This window comes from Loxodonta africana, chromosome 5, assembly GCF_030014295.1.
Source record: "Loxodonta africana isolate mLoxAfr1 chromosome 5, mLoxAfr1.hap2, whole genome shotgun sequence".
Lineage (NCBI taxonomy): Eukaryota > Metazoa > Chordata > Mammalia > Proboscidea > Elephantidae > Loxodonta > Loxodonta africana.
Genome location: NC_087346.1, coordinates 119,684,651 through 119,696,702, shown reverse-complemented (window position 1 = coordinate 119,696,702; position 12,052 = coordinate 119,684,651). Strand labels below are relative to the sequence as shown.

General features: G+C 40.8%; 1 long non-coding RNA gene across 1 annotated transcript in view; it reads left to right on the top strand.

The window, feature by feature from the left end:
- The window catches only part of LOC111751050 (uncharacterized), a 279,013-nt gene extending 267,356 nt beyond the window's left edge, over positions 1-11,657 (top strand). The window contains exons 7-9 of the long non-coding RNA XR_010322121.1: positions 4,886-4,966; positions 6,352-6,439; positions 7,373-11,657. This is a non-coding gene — a long non-coding RNA (uncharacterized LOC111751050). The remainder of the gene's footprint in view (positions 1-4,885; positions 4,967-6,351; positions 6,440-7,372) is intronic.
- Positions 11,658-12,052: the final 395 nt, after the last annotated feature.

Below are 12,052 nucleotides of genomic sequence, written 5' to 3'. Positions count from 1 at the left end.
AATGGCTAAGCACTCAGCTACTAACCTAATGGAGCACAGTCCTTCTCTGTAACACATGAGGTCACCATGAGTCAAAATTGACTCAATGTTCAATGCATTGGGGTTTTTGGCATATCAGAGACAATTATAAGTTTTTTTTTTTTTTTTTGTCATTGTATTTAATACTCTGAACTAGAGGTCAGCAAACTGTGACCCATGGGCCAAATTCAGCCTGCCTATTTTTGTAAATAAACTTTTATTGGTTATTTACATGTTGTCTAATGCAGATTTTGCTCTCCAATGGCAGAGCTAAGTAGTTGTGACAGAGACTGTATGGCCAGCAAAGGCTAAAATATTGACTCTCTGGCCTTTTAAGAAACAGTTTGCTGACCCCCCGCTCTAAACAACCACATGAGATAAGATCTGTTATCCATTTTCACAAATGAGGAAACAGAAGTTCAGTGAGTTTGCAAAAATCACTCAAGGTCACATAGCTAATAAGGAACCCAGTAAGGACTTGAAGCCTGGTCTATATAATTCCTGAACTAATAGACTTTTCATTTGACTGCAGTATGTAGTTGGCAATCACTAATGTTGATAACAGTGGAGGTAGCAGCCTGGAACATCTACCTACTACCCCACGGCTTTTCTTCATACTTTTCAAGGAAATAATCCAGTGGCTGGCATTTTTCAGGCACACATCAGATCCCTCTGAATGATTACATTACCATTATTTCAGAGACATTCTCTGCTATTTGCCTACTGTAGCCATTATTATACATTACTATAATCAACCTTGGAAACCCTGGTGGCATAGTGGTTAAGAGCTACCACTGCTAATCAAAAGATCAACAGTTCGAATCTGCCAGGCACCCCTTGGAAACTCCGTGGGGCAGTTATACTCTGTTCTCTAGGGTCTCTATGAGTTGGAAGCAACTCGATGGCAACAGGTGTTTTTCTTTTTAATAATTACCTCCAGTTGCCAAGGAGCCAATTCCCTCTCCTAGATGCCCATGTGTGTGGGTTGCTAACCAAAAGGTTGGAGGTTCAAGTCCACCAAGATGTGCCTCAGAAGAAAGTTCTGATGATCGACTTCCAAAAAATCAGTCATTGAAAACCCTAAGGAGCGCAGTTCTGGAAAAACTCCCACTGTGTAGTCACAGACGACCCAGATTTAAATCCCTGTGTGATCACTTACTGGGTAGGTTACCACCTTGGGCAAGTTACTTAATTCTTACAAACTTTAGTATATTTATTTGTAAAATTAATATGTACCAAATATGGTTATGGAATGAAATAAGATATGTAAAGCACTTATGGCAATTCCTGGCACACAGTAAGCTATCAACAAACATAAGTTATTATTTCTGTTGGGCAAAGTTCTTACATCAGTACTCAGAAACATAAACCCATTGCCATCGAGTCGATTTTGATTCATAGTGACCCTGTAGGAGAGAATAGAACTGCCCCGTAGGGTTTCCAAGGAGCAGCTGGTGGATTTGAACTGTCCACCTTTTGGTTAGCAGTCGAGCTCTTAATCACTACACCACCAGGGCTCCAGACTTGAATTCATTTTGCAGAGCCATAAAATCACACAAAATGGGAAAGGTAGCGACCACAAACAATAAACTGGCAAGGAAGGAAGGAGGTAAGAGAAAGAAGATGAAGTAAGCAAGAAAGTCCCTCCTCTGCTTTACTGCTGCAGAAGTTTCCAGAAAATGTTCTTTATTAATAAATAAAGGTGCCTATGTATTCAGGGATATATCTTGCCCTATGGACAAAAACGATGGGAAAGAAATTTTGACCAAACAATAGTTTCAGAAGACCCCAAAACCCACAGCTGTAGAGTCCATTCCAACTCATAGTGACCCTATAGGACAGAACAGAACTGCTCCATAGGGTTTACAAGGCTGTTACGGAAGCAGACTGTCACGTCTTTCTTCATTGGAGCAGGTGGTGGGTTCAAACAGCCAGCCTTTCCATCAACAGCCAAGAGCTTTAACCACAGCGCCACCAGGCCTCCTTTCAGAAGACAAGCCCTAAATATTAGCACAAGCCCTAAATAAAAGAACTCGTAAGGCAGCACACTTAATCATATTAATTATTACACTTACTAGCCAGCAATGCCAAAATGGGCCCCTCACTGAGATTCGCATCATTACCCTAAAGTAATTAAACTGCTGCCAATCTCCCACATCATGTGAATCGGTTCTACCTGAAATAGCTATTAAAGTTATAATCATGCCCCATTTGAAGTCTTGAGTTCATGAATATGATTGAGGGCTTGTTGAATGAGGCAAAATTTGCCTAAGCCTTCAAGGGAGGAAAAGAAATAGGCCTACTGCTGATGGCAGGCATCAATCACTGAGTTACAAGCTCTGGTCCTTTCTGCCGACTTTCAGAAATCTAATACAGAATGAGTCCCTTATGGATTCTTGGACTATTTTAGAAAAGCTCGCATTAAGATGTGATTCCCATTGATTTCCTGTTCCTTTCCTCTTTGTTTAAGCTCAACTAGAGAAGTCTGTATTCTATCTAAAATTGTTTAGAAGATAGAAAGGAAAAAAAGGAGTGGGGATAACTTCTCAGACTTTGGATTTCTCTTTTCCTATACAGTAGTTCAATTTTTGTTTCCAGAATATCAAATTATCCCCTCTGCACATGCCTTACTCTTTTGGAATTCGGTATTGTGTTTTAATTAAATGATTTCAAATGTCATGGAAGCAGAGGTCCATGTTTCATCTAGTTTTGTAAAATTTAGTTCTTATAGTTGAAAAGTCCATTTATTCTCCAAAATAGATCATGAACACTTTGGAGCAGGCTACCTGCAAAAGGAAGTGAGATTTGCCAATATGGCTGCCATGCTGCTGTCATGATGTGGGTCTTAAAGATGGGCCTCTGTGAGACCCAGAGGGATCCTAAGTCTGCCACCTGCCAGTCCATATGTCCTTGCTAGGAGATCCGCCACATAGGTTCCTTCTAAATAAGTCACTGTATTTGTATCATGAGATGCTTCCCTGAACTCTCCAAGTTCAATCCAGTATTGGTGCCTCAGCCAAAGGCAACCAGAAGTAGATTGCACATACGAAGGCTTATGGCCCATGAAGAATTCTGACCTGAGAACTCTGACCAGTAAGGGTGTTCCATACTGGATAGTAACCAGCCCAAACAGAGCTTGTCTTGGGGACTCATGAATATTAAGGAAAGAGAAACAACAGGGCACTATAAACATAGGGGCAGTCACTGAGTGGCACAAAGGGTTAAGCACTCAGCTGCTAACTGAAAGATGGGAGGTTCGAGCTCACCCAGAGCTGCCTCGAAAGAAAGGCCTGATGATCTTCTTCAAAAAAATCAGCCACTCGTCTGGGGTCTTAAATGCTAACAAGCGGCCATCTAAGATGCATCAATTGGTCTCAACGCACCTGGAGCAAAAGAGAATGAAGAACACCAAGGTCACATCACAACTAAGAGCCTAAGAGACAGAAAGGGCCACATGAACCAGAGACCTACATCATCCTGAGACCAGAAGAACTAGTTGGTGCCCGGCCACAATCGATGACTGCCCTGACAGGGAGCACAACAGAGAACCCCTGAGGGAGCAGGAGATCAGTGGGATGCAGACCCCAAATTTGCATAAAAAGACCATACTTAATGGTCTGACTGAGACTAGAGGAATCCCGGCGGTCATGGTCCCCAAACCTTCTGTTGGCACAGGACAGGAACCATCCCCGAAGACAACTCATCAGACATGAAAGGGACTGGACAGTGGGTTGGAGAGAGATGCTGATGAAGAGTGAGCTAATTATATCAGGTGGACACTTGAGACTGTGTTGGCATCTCCTGTCTGGAGGGGGGATGGGAGGATAGAGAGAGTTGGAAGCTGGCAAAATTGTCACGAAAGGAGAGACTGGAAGGGCTGACTCATTTGGGGGAGAGCAAGTGGGAGCACGGAGTAAGGTGTATATAAACTTATATGTGACAGTCTGACTTGATTTGTAAACGTTCACTTGAAGCTCAATAAAAGTTAATAAAAAAAAAAAAATCAGCCACTGAAAACCCTATAGAGAACAGTTCTACTCTGACACATAGGGTCTCCACAAGTTGGAATCAACTTGACAGCAACCGGTTTTGGTTTTTGGCGGCACGAACAGAAGTAGCCTCCCCAGACAGTAACAAAGACAACAGGAGCTGATTTAAAGAATGGAAGAGTCACTGGAGTTTAGAGCAATGGATGTCTCACTTCACAGCCACTGTTATGATTGTCTGAATTAGACTTCAAAATGCCTCCCTGCTCCTCAGATTATTTTTCCTAGTAGGCTGTACATGCGTATTTGTGGCAGTAGTAGGGTACAGTTTATAGATAAAGAACATGAAGCAATTTCTATAAAAGTAGCTAACACTTGGTCTGGTCAACTTTCTGTAATTATTGGACAAAGACAAATTCACAGAACTCAAATGGCCTACTTGCCTTTAATTTATGATCGCTTTAGCTAGTCTCAGCATAATCCTGAAAAAATGGTGCCAAAATGGAGGAAACTTTAAAAAATACTGTCAGGCAGAAAAGGTTTTGTGCATAAATCTCAGTCATAAAAAAAAAAAAAAAAGGCATGAAAGCTAGGATACAGTGGATTTCCTGGCACCTGGGAGTTGATGGTGCATAGAAGGATTCACTCTATAATGGAGTCGGAGTGTCCAGTATTCAATTGCAGCGTTTCCAGTGTTTGGCTATTACAAATAAAGCTTCTACGGTATCTTCGTACCAGTCATTGTATGGACAAATGTTTTCATTTCTATTGGGTATCTACCAGTGGAATGCCTGGGTCATAGAGTAATTATATATTTAACATTGTAAGAAACTGCCAAACTGTTTTTTCAAACTGGTTCTACCCTAATTCATTCTCAACAGCAGTGTATGAGTTCCAGTTGCTTCATATCCTTGTCCACACTTGATATGGTTGGTCTGCTTAAATTCTGGCCACTCTAATAGGTATGTATTTTTATTATGGTTTCAGTTTGCATTTCCCTATGCCTAACGGGAGGCCTGGTGGAGTAGTGGTTAAGAGCTTGGTTGTTAACTAAAAGGTCAGCAATTCAAATCCACCAGCTGCTCCTTGGAAACCCTATGGGGCAGTTCTACTCTGTCCTATAGGGTCGCTCTGAGTTAGAACCAACTCAACAGCACCTAACAACAACAATGCCTAATGATGCTAAGCATATTTTCATGAGCTTATTTATTACCTGTATATCTTCTTTGGTGAAGTGTCTTTTCAAATCTTTTGACCAATTTTTTATTGGGTTGTTGGTTTTCTCATTTGTAAGTTTTGAGAGTTCTTTATATATTCTGGATACAAGTCTTTTATCCAATATGAGGTTTGCAAATATTTTCTTCCGGTTTGTGGCTTTTCTTTTCATTCTCTTAAGTGTCTCTCTAAGGGCAGAAGTTCTTAATTTTGATGATGTTCAGTTTATCAGATTTTTCTTCTATGGATCATGCTTTTTGTTTGTATGTAAGACATCTTTGTCTAACCCAAGGCTACAAAGATTTTCTTCTATACTTTCTTATAAAAGTTTTACAGTTTTACATTTGGCCTGTGATTCATTTTGAGTTCCTTTTTTGTATATGGTATGAGATATAGATCAAAGTTTATTTTTTTGCTTATGAATGCAACCACTCCAGCACCATTTATTAAAAACACTATCATTTCTTCATTAAGTTGTATTTCCACCTTTGCTGAAAATCAGTTGGTCATGTATATGTGGGTCAATTTCTGGACTCTATTTGGGTCTAATGTTCTATTTGCCTATTTCGATTCCAATACTATACTGTCGTCCTGTAGCTTTATATTAACCCTTAAAATTGGGTAAAGTTAGTCCTTTTTTTTTTCAGAATTGTTCTCACAATTCTAGTTCTTTTGGCTTTTCATATAAATTTTACAATCAGCTTGTAAATATCTACCCCCAAAAAGCTTACGGAGATTTTGATTGGGATTGCATTGAATCTATGGATCAAACTGGGGGAAAATGACATCTTAGCAGTATTTGGTATCCATTTATTAAACAATTCATGTACATGGTATAGTTCTCTTTTTATTTAGGTCTTCAAAAACTTCTGTCAGCAATGGTTTACGGTTCAGTGTACAGATCTTGCACATATTTTGTTATATTTATCTCTAAGTATTTTATGTTTTCTGCAATTATGTTATAATTTTATTCCCATTTCCAAATGTTCATTGCTAATAATAGAAATACAATTGGTTTTCTATATATATTGGTGTATTTCTAAATATATTGATCTTGCATCCTGGTTCTTTACCTCTAAGATTGTCCAGGCACCAGTGTTTCTTCTATTTCAAAGTTCTTCTGTTCCCCAAGGTATTGCCCTCATCTTCATGGTTACAGTTGGCTCACCAATACCAAGTCCAAGTTCCAGCCTACAGGAAAGAAGAAGAGGAAGTAAAGGGTAAGCAATGTTTTTACACAGAAGTGAATACAAGTTGTATTTTTCACTTTTACTCATATTCCATTAGCGAAAATATAGTCACATGGTCATGATCAGCTGCAAAGGAGACTGGTATATAAATTTCTACTTTGGGGGAGTAGGGGGGAGGGAGCAATGCACTTTGCTAAAATCAGAAGTGAGTTCTCTTACTAGAAAGAACAAAGGGAAAATGGACACAGATGGACATTCTACTGTGAGTAACTGTCCAAAACTTAGGAAAGAAGCCTCACAAAATTAAAATTAATTAGGAATAACTAGCAAGAGTAAGTAAGAATTGCTAAGACAAAATGGAGGCTAATAAACAGAGTTTCTGTAGCTTGGCTAAGTGGTAATCTAAAAGGCAGCATGACAAATGGTTAAACAAATTGAATAGGTGTAGTTGTTGCCTGGAAAATAAATGACTACACTTGGTAAATGGTTTATCCAGAAAATTGAGTTTAAAATTTTTAATTTTTTAAAGCACTACATATTACAGCTATGAAACAATCTAGTGGAAAGAGACTTTCTGTAAAAAACAAAAGCTGAGAAACCTCTATGAATTGAGAAAAATTACTCTTTCAGTTCTCTGAAGTAGGGTGACATTAACTGAACTAAACAGAACTTTCCAAGCTCCAATTTCAATTATTCTACCTCCAGAGAAATCAGCAATTTAATCTGGAAATTCCCAAAATGTCAAAAAATGAAAAAAGCAAACAAGTTGGGGAAAAGAATCATTTGGATTCAGAGTGGAGTGGGAATAATTACTATGAAATATGCTAAACCCAAGCCTAGCTTGGTTTCTGGTAGCTTCTTGGTGTTTTAGGATTTCATTTACATGATTCATTGAAAATACCAAGAGGTAAAATATGCTTTCAGCTAAATGCATAAATCCATTTCAACTTTTGTTGTTGTTAGGTGCCACCAAGTTGATTTTCAACTCATAGTGACCCCACGTGACACAGTAGAACTGCCTCATAGGGTTTTCTATGCCTCGTATACATGCAAAAGCCGGACGATGAATAAGGAAGACTGAAGAAGAATTGATGCCTTTGAGTTGTGGTGTTGGTGAAGAATGTTGAATATACCGTGGCCTGCCAAAAGAACGAACAAATCTGTCTTGGAAGAAGCACAGCCAGAATGCTGCTTAGAAACAAGAATGGCAAGCCTATGTCTCACATACTTGGGACATGTTATCAGGGGGGATCAATCCCTAGAGAAGGACATCATGCTTGGCAGAGGGTCAGCAAAAAAGAGGAAGACCCTCAATGAAGTAGATTGACACAGTGGCTGCAACAATAGGCTCAAGCATAGCGCCGATTGTAAAGATGGCGCAGGACCAGGCAGTGTTTCGTTTTGTTGTACGTAGGTTCACTGTGAACTGGGACTGACTCAACAGCACCTAACAATAACAAGAACTTTTACGGGAGCTGATCATCAGGTCTTTCTCCTGAGGAGCCACTGGGTGGGTTCAAACCACCAACCTTTCTGTTAGCAGCCAAGCGCTTAACTGTTGTGCCACCGGGGCTCCTTCCTTCTCAACTTTTAGTTGGACTTAAATATTGACTTCTTTTCTTCCACATGGTAACAACAACCAAGCCCCAATATCATTGCTGAAAAAATACAACTTTAGTGGTATACTCTACTGAACGTTAGTCAACTGGAGAACATCATCATGCCATAAGAAAAGATATTATGCTTGCTGATTTAATTGCTCTTATAGAAGAGAAGCAAATGCTAGAATGACTGCAGTTTATGTTCCCTGTTATTAAATTACAGTTGATGGTTAGTACAATAGCAAGAAGCAATGTCCGAAAATATATGGTACAGGAGGCTGGTCAACAGAGCTACACATTGTTGCTACTCCACAGCCTAACGTAATGCCAAAATTTCTACGGTAAACTTTCTATCAGTGTGACTTTCAGAACTGAGCAGAAGGTTTCAAATCTGAAATTGTACTGTGAAAAGGGAACATCTCCATGCCATTGAAAGAGAGAGAGAGATTTTGGAATTTTAAAATTAATGGAAAGGCAGTTACTCAAAGAAGGCTTAGTTCGTTTTTCCAGCGTCTGTTCTGCGGGATTTCTTTCTCTTTTTTTTCCCTAGAAGTAATTCTCAATAACTTCCTTCTAGAACTAGCTTTGAAGTCCCCTGCACACCTGTGTAGATTATAAAGCAGGGAGGCAGATCTTCCACACCCAAACTCTAAATTCACAATACGACATGACAGTTAGGACATGCCCTGTAGCATCTTGTTTAAAAGCTAAACTTAAGTTTGATATAATCCCCTGAAATGGTTAACCATCGTGCAGATTTAGCACATATTCTCTATGTTGGAGAAAGAGAATAGTCTAATTATATAAGTTGCACAACTCTTCAGAAAAGTCTACGTGATCTGTGTAGGTAGGCCTTTGTGATAGGTGCTTTCAGAACATTCTAGAAGTTTTCTGACCTATCCCTGTTTTCTGTTTATGTGCTGAGAGTGACAACATAGTTACTCCTGACAGGCTCTTCTACTTCTTTGGCTCTTGCATTTTGAATTACCATGTTATTGACACTATAGGGGAATAAAGGAAGGAGCAATTCCTCTTTCTAAGATGGCCTGAGCCACAGCCTTTACCCCGCTCTCTTTCTCCCCAGGTATCCTCAGCCCTTACCCTGCATGAAAGCATTGGTGGCTGATGTCAGTGCTAGGATGGGACTGTTGCGAATTACAGGGAGCATGCAAGAGGCTAGAAAAGTCAAGACAAAATGTTAGGGCTTGGTTTGGCCCAGGAGAATTCCAAGACCAGGGGTCAGGAATCCAAGCAACAAGGGGTCAAAGAGGTGAGTATGCTGGCCAGGTGCAAACAAAGGTAAAATAGCAAGGAGAACTTGATATCTCAGCCAAATGCTTGCCTGAGGCAGGAAGCTTCTCGCATGCTTCCAGTGGGGGTGGGACCAGACCCTGAGCCCAGTCAGTCAAGGTCTTGCAGGTGCAAGCAGGGAAGTGTTTGCACCTGGCCTGAGTGGGCGTGTAGGTGCAAAGTAAAGGCAGGTGCCTCATACCTGGCTACAGAAGGAATTGAAGGGATGGACCGGAAGAAGGATTTAAAAAAAATAGGATTCTTGGTAACAATACCTACTGCCTAGACATTTTTTAACCAGAGGTTGAAACCAGGAGGTCTGGGGCCCAGAAAGGAAAGAACTCCACTTCTTCAGAAACCAAGAGGGGGCTAGGGCCTCTATTTGCTCTATCTGGAACAGGAGTCAGATTGTTCTCAGACACAGAGTATACTCCTGTCAGGAGTACTCATTTTACCACTCTTGGTACATAAGCAAAAAAACAAGGGACAGTCAGAAAACTTCTAGAATGTTCTGAGAGCACCCATCACAAAAGCCTACTTGGTTCTGATCCAATGCCACTTTCTGACCCCTTCCTACCTACCTGTTGCTGTTGAGTAGATTCTGACTCATAGCGATCCTGTAGGAAAGAGTAGAATGGCCCCCTAGAGTTTCCAAGGAGTGGCTGGTGGATTTGAACCGCTGACCTTTTAGTTAGCATCCAAACTCTTAACGACTATGCTGCCAGGGCTCCCTTTCTGACCCCATGAACAATAAACTCCCTACCTCCTTCCTTGGAGTCCAGGGAGCCCTCTTCCCAGCCCATTTCCCAGTCTGGCCTTTATCTTGTGATTTCAACTTTGCCGTAGTTTCTGGCCATAACTTCACACAGTGTGTCTGAGATTTCCAGGGAAAACCTAGGGGACCACCTTTCTCTTTGTTCCCCAACCCTTCTTTAGTCCCCTCCCTGGTGAGTTGGACTGGACCATATGTTAGCCTGTTAACCCTCAAATGGAGGCAGCCTAAGAGACTGCTCTGGAGTCCCTGTGTGGTGCAAACCATTAGTGCGCTCAGCTGCTAACCAAAAGGCTGGAGGTTGGAGTCCATCCAGAGGCGCCTCAGAAGAAAGGCCTGATGATCCACTTCCAAAACAATCAACCATTGAAAACCCTGTGGAGCACAGCGCTACACTGACACGCATAGGGCCACCATGAGTCAGAATCGACCTGGTGGCAATCAGTTTTTTTTTGGGGGGGGGCAGTGCGATGATTGCTCTAAGCTTCCTTTCTCCTGACCCCCAATTTGGTTCCATCATCATGCCCCCACCTTGCCACCATGCTAAAGCTTGCCTCCAACCTATCTTACTGCACCTGCCTTATGACATGAACTCAAACAAGAGACAGTAAAGAGAGAACCAAGATTATGCCACGTGCTGCTTTTACTTATAAATTTTATTGCCTTCTACCATTATATCGAAACCCTGGGTGGCATAGTGGTTAAGTACTATGGCTGCTAACCAATGGGTCAGCAGTTCAAATCCACCAGGAGCTCCTTGGAAACTCTATGGGGCAGTTCTAGTCTGTCCTATAGGGTCACTATGAGTCGGAATCGACTCGACAGCACTGGGTTTTGGTTTTTGGGTACCATTAAATGTTCTACTCCTTTGAATAGAATACTCCTACAGAATCCATTTGCTATCATGCCCATTTCAGAGTTCCCCATCTTTGTGAGTGGACTTTCTCTTCCCAGAAAAAAAAATGCATATATAAATGCCATTTGCATATAACTTCGGGGTATCTGTGGAACCCCTGAAGCCTCTCCATGAACCTGGGGTTAAAATCCAATCCCTGAGGTTAGCACATGCCTTCTGAACTTGATAAATTTATGTATGGCCAGTTTCACCACTTGGTTTCTGTCCATTTGGACCCAAAAAATTCTTCCAACAAGTTTTCTGGGCTGTGTGCAGCTGTTCTTTCTGTTCCTTCTTCATACATTCAAACCAATGTTGTCCTTATCGACACCTTTCTCGTTATTAACATTACTCCACTTGAGCCCCATCAGCCACCATAGACATTTTCAAGAAGACATGTTAGTAGAGAGGATCCAAGTTTTGTTGGCTTGAAGAAGCTTATACAGCTTGAGGAGCCCTTTTTTGTTGTTGTTGTTCTTCTCAGGTTTACTATTTCTCAAGATTTTATAATAGTGGTCTTATACAATATTTGTCCTTTTACCTCTGACTAATTTCGCTCAGCATAATGCCTTCCAGGTTCCTCCATGTTATGAAATGTTTCAGAGATTCGTCACTGTTCTTTATCGATGCATAGTATTCCATTGTGTGAATATACCACAATTTATTTAACCATTCATCCGTTGATGGACACCTTGGTTGCTTCCAACTTTTTGCTATTGTAAACAGAGCTGCAATAAACATGGGTGTGCATATATCTGTTTGTATGAAGGCTCTTGTATCTCTAGGGTATATTCCGAGGAGTGGGATTTCTGGGTTGTATGGTAGTTCTATTTCTAACTGTTTAAGATAACGCCAGATAGATTTCCAAAGTGGTTGTACCATTTTACATTCCCACCAGCAGTGTATGAGAGTTCCAATCTCTCCGCAGCCTCTCCAACATTTATTATTTTGTGTTTTTTGGATTAATGCCAGCCTTGCTGGTGTGAGATGAAATCTCATCGTAGTTTTAATTTGCATTTCTCTAATGGCTAATGATCGAGAGCATTTTCTCATGTATCTGTTGGCTGCCTGAATGAGGAGCCCTT